Genomic DNA, 8835 nt, shown 5'->3' with positions numbered 1-8835 from the left:
TTCTGGTAAAATAGAATTCTTGATCAAAATCAAGGATAAAAAAGTTTTATATTCTACTTTAGTGGAATGATGAGAAACACAAGCAAAATGCCAGGTGAACACCAGTGTCTAAGATAGAAAAGTGCCCTAAATAATTAGTTTCCTACTCAATATTGTTGAAGCTCTCTATTTCTCTTAGAGATTTTTATTTTTTTGTGGGATTTAAATCAGTGTGTAAGTATGTCTTGAATCAGAGAAGTTGATATTCATAGAAAAATATCATTTATTTTTCCAGTTGCTTCCAGTAATATTGGACCCACACATATTCTCCATCACATCCCCATCTCTACTTCCTTTTAGGGCACACTTTGTGTGCCATAAAGGAACACACAACACACTACAAATGTGATTCAGGATCCTTTGGTCAAAACTGCCTAGTTCCTTTTCACATCCTCAGGTATTTAAGTCATGCTTGGTTCACCATTTTTTAGCACTGGCTGTTGAATCCCAGTGCCTGTTCTCAATGAGGCAAGTTTGATATGAGCAATCCTTCTTTTTCCTGATTGGTACCAGTTAATTTCCTATATTTTGAGTTCTAGAAAATAAAAACAACTACCTCAGCCTACTTTTACATAAGATAAGGGATTTATTGTACTAAGAGTTATACAGTGCATTACATGAGTAATTATTACATCTAGATTGAACTGTAGTATCATAAGTATTTAAGAAATCCTACCTGAAAGAGTAATTCCCAAGATGAATAGGAGATTTTCAATTTGAACCCTAGACTTCTGTTACCAAGCATTCTGCTTTTGCTTATGCCAGAGAAACAGGATCTTAGATCATTTTTTTTCTGTTTCTAGGGGTTTTCCTGACCAACTGAACTGAAAGATCTGAGTTAGAAAGAATAAGCTTGCCTTCATAATGAGTAGGTTTGTTAGATGAAGCAGTCACAAACTCCTCATGACTGGTCTCGTTGTTGTTGTTGCTGTTTTGGCAAAAAAGATTTTAAAGTTATTCATGTAGTTTTTCCTATTTACTTTCCTTTTATGCCTCCTATTGAATATAGGTAAATCACTTTATTTCGTCTTAATTATTTTCAAATCATGAAGCAAATAATATTTGACATGAAGAAAAATAGGTTTATCATAGATTGTTTCTACACCTGTAACAATTGCAGTTATTTTAATATAAAGGAAATTCTGAAAATGATGTAGTGGGTAAGAAGCAGAAAGATGGAGCAGGGATTTCCAAAACCCCATTCTTCCATAAAAAGTGATTGCCTTTATAGTTTTATCACATGATTTTAAAAAAGTAATAGTTATAAATAATTAGAATGTTTCATAAGAAAGGGGAAAATTACCTTAAAAGTATAAAGAAAGCTGAGCACTGAGGAATTGATGCTTTTGAACTGTAGTGTTGGAGAAGACTCTTGAGAGTCCTTTGGACTACAAGCAGATCCAACCAGTCAATCCTAAAGGAAATCAGTTCTGAATATTCACTGGGAGGACTGATGTTGAAGCTGAAACTCCTATATTTTGGCTACCTGATGTGAAGAACTGACTCATTGGAAAAGACCCTGATACTGGGCAAGATGGAAGGCAGGAGGAAAAGTGGACGAGAGAGGATGAGGTGGTTGGATGGCATCACTGATTCAATGGACATGAGTTTGAGCAAGCTTCATGAGTTGGTGATGGCAGGGAAGCCTGGCATGCTGCAGTCCATGGGGACTCAAAGAATCAGACAATGACTGAGAGACTGAACTGACTGACTGACCTTAGAAACTGGCAGGTAGGAGTTTTCAAAAAGGATGCTGTGTTTCTAACTGATATTTATGGAGTATAAACAACACTCAAAAAAGTCACTCTGTAACCATGATGGAACAAGACAGGGACACGTACCCTAAGCAACCAAAACTTGAATAGTAATAGCACTAGTAAGCCTCCTTCTTCTGGCTAAATTTCAGTGGTTATTATTTCTCTACCCTTGGCAACTGTACTTCTCCTTTAATTTTCAGGCTTCTTAGACAAAAAGTTACTGAGATAACCAGGATGCACACTGTCTTTACTTCCTAATGGCACTCAATCTAAGTTGACACCTGCTTCCCTACATTAGGTTTCCCTGGCGCCTCAAATGGTAAAGTGTCTGCCTGCAATGCGGGAGACCCAGGTTCGATCACTGGGTTGGGAGGATCTCCTGGAGAAGGAAATGGCAACCCACTCCAGTGCTCTTGCCTGGAAAATCCCATGGACAGAGGATCCTGGTAGGTTACGGTCCATGGGGTCACAAAGAGTCGGACACGACTGAGTGACTTCACGTTCCCTACATTTGCCTTAAAATTACCCAGAATAAGGACAAACACTGTAATATACCCCTTCAAACTCCCTGGTGCTGAGATTCCCATGGTTCCTCTGGTACATGCGCTCAGTCACTGCGGAAGGCTAAATAAACCTAAACTGTATGATTCCAGGTTTCTAGTTGTCTTTGATCAGTTGACTTTGTTATTGGGATTATGGCAAAAATGGACCATCTAAATTGTTTCTGTACAGTTTAATTTAGAGTGTAGTCTGAAGTTATAAGCTAAGGTTATGATTTGGTTCCTTATTAAAAATGAAGTTGGGATGGTATTAATAGGAGGAAATCCAGCGGTGCTGAGTTAAATTTTCTAGGCAGCGAGAGAAATTTGAAGTGTAGAAATCCTCCTAGGTTTCTCTAATTAATACCAAAATTAGTATCAAGTTTGCCATAATGGAAGTATTTTCTCACCTTTGCTACAAATTTGAGCATTGATTCTTTTTTTTTTTTTTTAATTAGGGGGAAAAAATCATCAAATCTTTAGAGGGGCAAGAATAATAAAGGCCATAGAGATTTAATCTTTCTAACTTTCCTCTTCCCTGAATGCCATACCGTATTAGTTTATTTTCATTTTAAACATTTCAATCAGTTCAATTCAGCAAACGCATACTGAATGACTTCTGTATGTCTGGTACTATACTAGTGTTGAAAGTGTTAGTTGCTCAGTCATGTTTGACTCTTTGGAACCCCATGGACTGTAGCCTGCCAAGCTCCTTTGTCCATGGCATTCTCCAGGCAAGAATACTGGAATGGGTAGTCATTTCCTTCTTCAAGGAATCGTCCCAACCCAGGAACTGAACCTGGATCTCCCGCATTGCAGGCAGATTCTTTACTGTATGAACCACCAGGGAAGTGGCTGAAGGATATTCCACCATGAGCAGATACCACTTTACAGCTTCAGAGAGTTCACAGGTTAATAGGAGGTAAGAGAGGAACTAAAATAAATGTGAATAATTTTGCACATAAATTCAGTGAAATTTTAAACCCTGAGATAGTCTGATTTTCACAGAGCTTTGGCAAAATAATTATATAATTGTAGCTTTCACTTTTTTCTCTTAAATGTCATTTTCATGAAATGAATAACACAATTACACATAATGAAAGGAGATAATTATTAAACGTCATCAGGTGTTTTATATTTTACATGCCAAGATCCTGGATTGTTTCTAAAGAGAAAATTAGTGTTTTGACCGTTATCCACAATTTGAGGGTATAATTATAGAAGATTGTAGGGTATTTTATTCTAAGATTCACCTGAAGACACTGGTTGCAAAACTCTATTTGAACGTTTTCCCTTACAGCTTACACAATGCCTCAAAAAAGAGTTTGTATTTGGGGTTTTCTTTAGAAGAAAATAAAAAATCTACTAGCTTTCTGAACATATAAGCTTATATACTTGGAAACTGAATTCCAAGTCCTCCACAACAGTGTCTGTCTGGCAGCTAGAAATGCAATCTCGTGGGGATGGGATTTATCCAGATCATTGAGGGGAAGAAGTAGCACCCTGTCAAACATGGGGAATAATAAAATGGATTATCCTCTCATGCTAAGTTCTCATGAAGTGAGTAAACTAAATATACAAATAAGTGCATATTGTTCTTATTGTAGAAATATGTTTTAACTTCTTTCCTTGGCAGCACCTTTAGAAAATACAAATTTACAGTTCCAGGCTATTATATGTGAGATTTTCTTTTAATCATCTTTTAATAGAATTGGCATTATTATCTAATACAGCTAGGCATAAGTACTTACAGATATTTGTCAAATGTTTAGTATGAGACCTGGACCATTACAAATGTATCTCACACACAAAAAAGTAATTTTCATTTTCTTCCCAAATGACAGTGTGGTTATTAGACTCCATCTCTAAAATGCCTACAAGCAAATTTAATTAGTCAGTTAAATGAAACTGTCAGAAATTTAAGAAACATTTTTATAGTAAATTATGGCCCTAGGTATTTCTTAATTTGCTTTGTGTAACTTCAACTGGAAAGTATGTTTATAATATTCTATTTGTTCAGCATGGATGAAGGTCACTTCACATTTACTTTCATCTTCAAATCGCCTGGCCATTTCACAGCTGTTTGAATTTTAATAAGAGGGAACCAGTTTGGAGGATTCAGAGAGAACAAAAAGGAAAAAATAATAATACCATTTGGCATTTATGAGGTTTATCATAATTCTGCTCTTGGAAACTATGGAACAAGGCTGATGTTTTTGTTTCAAGTCATAAGTTATGGAAATTAATTCTACAGACAAAATTAATAGGTGTAAAATTATGGTAATTATAGTCATGGTAACCAGATATCTTTATGCATTAAAAGCCAGTTCTTGTACCGTGGGTCAGAAATGGTATCAAGAAATCATAGCCCTCGATTAAATAAACCCTTTTATGTAGTATATTTAAGTGTTGTACTAAAATCATTCAGAGTGCTCCTCTATTAAAGAAGGATAATCTCCTTCCACCAAAAGAAAAGCCAGAAATAAATGAAAAGCTAGAATGAGTCCAGTAGGCAACCACATGTGCAATTAGAAAGACCTATTCATCTTCATGGCTTTTCATCATTTAATTTTTTTATATATATACAGAGTCAGGAGCTTGAAAATCTTTCATCATCTTCTTTGAAGTTTTTATTTTAAGATAACAGATATAGAATGCACTCGAACATTTTTCAGTCAGGTACTTTGCTTTGACATCAAACCTCTTTGTGCCTTTTATTTTCCTCTTTAAAGTAAAAGTTTTGAGATTGAAGAAGAAACTGAGAAAACAATATATATATGAAAGAACAATGGTGAGAATTAATTATTCCCAGAGAGAAAACAATATTTGATACAGAAGTAAGCACATAAACATCTGTTTCAATAGCAACACTGTATCCATTTAGGCAGCAGACATGTAGCATAAACAAATTGTTGTTTAGTTGCTAAGACATGTCTGACTCTTCTGTGATCCCTTGCGGTATAGTGCAGAACCCAGATATTTGAGTAAAAAGTAAAATGTAATTAATGATCATTTTTCCTTACTGTCTTTATGTAAAGTAGACTGAAGTTAAAACTGCCTGTTTTTAGTAGAACAAGGACCTCCTTGTTATTTTTTTCTTTCTGAAAAGTTTATGAAGTTTATTTTTTGAGATACAGCAAAATAATCCAGTGGCTTCTCAGGTGGCTGAGTGGTAAAGAATCCACCTGCCAATTCAGGAGACACAGCTTCAGTACCAGGGTTGAGAAGATCCCCTGGAGAAGGAAATGGCAACTTACTCGAGTATTCTTGCCTGGTAAATGCCATGGGCAAAGGAGCCTGGTGGGCTACAGTCTATGGGGTTGCAGAGCTGGACACACCTTAGTGACTCAAGAACAACAGCCAAATATACAGTTCGATTCTTTAAAAAAAATAAATAAATAAACGACCTTGAATCCTAATCAGTTCAGTTCAGTTGCTCAGTCATGTCTGACTGTGACCCCAAGGACTGCAGCACGCCAGGCTTCCCTATCCATCACCAACTCCCAGAACCTACTCAAACTCATGTCCATCATGTCAATGATGACATCCAACCATCTCATCCTCTGTCATCCCCTTCTACTTACGCCTTCAATCTTGCCCAGCTCAGGGTCTTTTCCAATGAGTCAGTTCTTTGCATCAGATGGCCAAAGTATTGGAATTTCAGCTTCAGCATTAGTCTTTCCAATGAATATTCAGGACTTATTTCCTTTAGGATGGACTGGTTGGATCTCCTTGCTGTCCAAGGGACTCTCAAAAGTCTTCTCCAATACCACAGAACAAAAGCATGAATTCTTCGGTGCTCAGCTTTCTTTATAGTCCAACTCTCATCCATACATGACTACTGGAAAAACCATAGCTTTGACCAGATGGACCTTTGTTGGCAAAGTAATGTCTCTGCTTTTTAATATCCTGTCTAGATTGATCATAGCTTTTCTTCCAAGGAGCAGGTGTCTTTAATGTCATGGCTGCAATCACCATCTGCAATGATTTTGGAGCCCCCTGAAATAAAGTCTGTCACTTTTTCCATTGTTTCCCCGTCTATTTTCCATGAAGGGATGGGACTGGATGCCATGATCTTAGTTTTCTGAATTTTGAGCTTTAAGCCAACTTTTTCACTCTTGTCATTCACTTTCATCAAGAGGCTCTAGTCTTTCTTCATTTTCTGCCATAAGGGTGGTGTCATCTGCATATCTGAGGTTATTGATATTTCTCCCAGCAATCTTGATTCCAGCTTGTGCTTCATCAAGCCCGGCATTTCTCATGACATACTCTGCATATAGGTTAAATAAGCAGGGTACAGGATACAGCCTGGATGTACTCCTTTCCTGATTAAAGAGATATAAACTAAGCACTTCTCCCTCTCATGTCTTGTTTTATCCACAAAGTACCCTGACCACTTAAAACTCATTTTAGAATGTCTTAAGTTTAGAAACAAAAGAAAAATATCTCTGGATTTGGACTTCTAAGACCTGGGTTCAAGAATGGAACCCCCTTTTCCTAGTCATGATGCCACTCTCATTTCTATTTTTCTGTGTCTTTGATTTTTAGTTTTTTTTTTTTTTTTGTAATATGTTTGCTGATACTTTTATTACAAGCTGTTGTGAATATCAGATTAAATGAGCAGTGAACATATAGCTACTTCGTAAAATTTAAAAACTTTTTCAGAAATCTTCTGAAAGATTCTTGGGTTTTATGTTTCTAATTATCAGAGTTTTTGAATATCTTGATATGATTGTCTAATGGAAGTCATGGAATATGAACTTTCTTAGAAAATAGGAGACATAGTCACTCTTGAAAGACTATTATTATTAAAGATAATCTCTGCTGTTCAGTCACTAAGTCATGTCCAACTCTTTGTAACCCCATGAACCGCAGCATACCAGGCTACCCTCTCCTTCCCTGTCTCCTAGAGTTTGTTCCAGCTGATGTCCATTGAGTCGGTGATGACATCCAACCACCTCATCCTCTGTTGCCCCTTCTCCTGCCCTTAACTTTCCCAGCATCAGTGTCTTTTCCATTGAGTTGGCTCTTCATATCAGGTGGCCAAACTATTTGAAGGTTTTGCTTCAGCATCAGTCCTTCCAATGAATATTCAGAGTTGATTTCCTTTAGGATTGACTGATTTGATCTCCTTGTTGTCCAAGGCACTCTCAAGAGTCTTTTCCAGCTCTGTAGTTCAAAAGCATCAGTTCTTTGGTGCTCAGCCTTCTTTATGGTGCAACGGTCACATCTGTACATGACTGCTAGAAAAACCATAACTTGACCATACAGACCTTTGTCACCAAAGTGATGTCTCTGCTTTTTAATATGCTTTCTAGGTTTGTCATAGCTTTTCTTCCAAGGAGCAAGTGTGTTATTAATTTTGTGGCTGCATTCACTGTCCACAGTGACTTTGGAGCCCAAGAAAAGTTAATATGAGGAATTAAGAAATAGGAATTCTCAAATCTGGAGAGTTGATGAGAGAATACTAACAAGATAGTGGCAGGTAGACCTTATAGTCTTCTGCTCTGGAGTTTGAGGGATCCAGTGGTGCTTGAGTGTACTCCAGAGTTAATTGGAGCATATGGTTTCTATCACATCATGAAATGTCCTAGATATAACTAGGTGGAGAAACATTCTATAGTGGCCATGTTGATAACATTAATAATTATTATAATGTTGAATATTTATTAAACACTATCTCCTGAAAGCTATTCTCAGTATATTACACATATTGAGTTTGATCCTCATAATACTATGTGGTGAGCACAGCTGTTCACCCAGTTTACACATAGAAAGATGGAACCAGTCATACCTCCATAAAGTTTATAAAAAACAAAGTGATGATGATATACATGTATATGCTGTTAGCAGATTATACTGTTGAATTGAAGCTATTCAACTCGTACATTATTATGGGCTGGAGTCTTTCACTGTCTACCACAACATTCTGGACTTCTAAGATATGTCCTGTATTATTAAGCTAGATGTGAGGAATCTTTGAAAAGATATTTGTATAAAGTTCTTAAAGAAGCTTAGCAGAGTGCCTGGCTTATATGAGGCACTGAATACATGTCAGCTATTGCTGTATGTCAGCAACAACAAAAGATGTTAGGTTCTTGGCTCTCTCCAGAAACTTTACTGCCTAAGAATATGATGGTGAACCACAGAGATGTGACCCCACGTAGTTTGTCTAGAGCTGTGTTGTCCAGTATGTGCTATTTAAATTTAGAATACATAAAATTAAATAAAATTGCAATTTTCAGTCAAACTAGTCATATTTCAAGTACTTAGAAGTCACATATGATCAGTGACTACTATATTCCACAGCATAGCATTTAAAAATTTTCATCTTCACAAACAATTCTACTGGACAAAACTGCTCTAGACATTCCATCCCTTTATGTTCCCTGAATCCAAAACTCTGAGATCAAGATTCTTCATGCTACTAGCTGTGAGGTACAGTTCTAATATTATAAAACTTCTAAGGGAATATTTGGGTGCAATCTCAAAAATGACAG

Source organism: Bos mutus, chromosome 8 (genome assembly GCF_027580195.1).
Source record: "Bos mutus isolate GX-2022 chromosome 8, NWIPB_WYAK_1.1, whole genome shotgun sequence".
Lineage (NCBI taxonomy): Eukaryota > Metazoa > Chordata > Mammalia > Artiodactyla > Bovidae > Bos > Bos mutus.
This window is presented reverse-complemented; position numbering follows the sequence as displayed.